Source organism: Vidua macroura, chromosome 4, assembly GCF_024509145.1.
Source record: "Vidua macroura isolate BioBank_ID:100142 chromosome 4, ASM2450914v1, whole genome shotgun sequence".
Taxonomy (NCBI): Eukaryota; Metazoa; Chordata; class Aves; order Passeriformes; family Viduidae; genus Vidua; species Vidua macroura.
Genome location: NC_071574.1, coordinates 72136758 through 72138637, shown reverse-complemented (window position 1 = coordinate 72138637; position 1880 = coordinate 72136758).

Below are 1880 nucleotides of genomic sequence, written 5' to 3'. Positions count from 1 at the left end.
ACACTCTGTGGGTTTGGGGACACCCAGAGACCCCAAATCCCTGGGACAGTCTGAGGGCATGGGGACACCCAGGGACTCGCAGTGTTAGGGACACTCTGAGGGCTTGGGGACACCTGGGGACCTCCAGTCCCTGCGGTGATTTAAGGGATTGGTGACACCCCAGGATCCCAAATCTTGGGGACATCCTGAGGGCTCAATGGCACCCAGGGACCCCAAATCCCTGGGACATTTTAAGGGTTTGGGGACACCCAGGGACCCCAAATATTAGGGACACTCTGAGGGCTTGGGGACACCTGGGGACCCCAAATCTTGGGGACACTTTGAGAGTTTGGGGACACCCAGGGACCCCCAAATCTCAGGGTCACTCTGAGCCCATGTGGGACACCCAGGGACCCCAAATCCCTGGGACAATTTAAGGGTTTGGGGACACCCAGGGACCCCAAATATTAGGGACACTCTGAGGGCTCAGGGACACCCAGGGACCCCAAATCCCTGGGACATTTTAAGGGATGGGTGACACCCAGGGACCCCAAATCCCTGGGACTATTTAAAGGTTTGGGGACACCCAGGGACCCCAAATCTTGGGGAAACTTTGAGGGCTTGGGGACACCCAGGGACCTCCAGTCCCTGTGGTGATTTAAGGGTTTGGGGGCACCCAGGGACCCCAAATCTTGGGGACACTCTGAGGGCTTGGGGACACCCAGGGACCCCAAATCTTGGGGACACCCAGGGCCCCGCGGTGTTGGGGACACCCCGAGCCCCCGGTGCCACCCCTCCTGTCCCCCCTCCCCTCAGCCCTTCCCGCCCCTCCCCCTCCCCTCCCCCCGCCATGTCGCGACACGGCCGCAGCGGGCCCGAGCCCTTCCCGCAGCCGCCGGGGCGCTCTCACCGATGGCCAAGGTGACAAAGGCCACCTGCACGAGCAGGGACAGCCAGCTGAGCACGTACATGAACCACATGGCGGCGCCGGGGCCGCTCCCGGGGCCGCTCCCGGGGCCGCTCCCGCTCCGCGGCCGCCACCGGAACCAGCGACACGCGGCACCGGAACCAACGAGACGTGGGGGGAAGCGCGGCACAGCGCCCCCTGCAGGAGCGGAGGACTCGCGCTTCCAAATGGGGACCCTAAAATGGGCGGGGGGACCCCAAAACACGGCAGGGACCCCAAAAGGGGGCGGGGGGACCCAAAGGGGTGCGGGGGGATCAGGAGTGGGAGAAAAGGCCCCCCGAAGTTCTGCATGAGGCGGGAAATTGATGGGAACCCCAAAATTCTATAAGGACCCCAAAATGCGCAGGGACCCCAAAACACGGCAGGGACCCCAAAAGGGTGCGGGGTGACCCCAAAAGGGTGCGGGGGGATCAGGAGTGGGAGAAAAGGCCCCCCGAAATTCTGCACGAGGCGGGAAATGGGTGGGGACCCCACAAATTGTGAAGGGAACCCCAAAATTCTATAAGGACCCCAAAATGCGCAGGGACCCCAAAAGGGGGCGGGGGGACCCCAAAAGGGTGTGGGGGTATCAGGAGTGGGAGAAGAGACCCCCCCAAATTCGGCACGAGGCGGGAAATGGGTGGGGACCCCATAATTGTGAAGGGGACCCCAAATGCGCAGGGACCCCAAAACACGGCAGGGACCCCAAATCTATGGGGGACCCCAAAAGGACAGGGACTCTAAAAGGTGCAAGGAGCCCCCAAAAACCCTACAGAGACCCCAAAGCGCAGAGGGAACCCCCCCCAAAAAAATGTGTAGGGACCCCAAAATCCATTTAGGGACCCCAAAAACGCCGCCGGGCTGGACCCCACTGGGGTTTTGGGGTCGGGGGGTTCTTTTTGGGGTTTTGGGGCGCTCGTTTTGGGGTGCCCTGGGCTTCGTTTTGGGGTCTGGT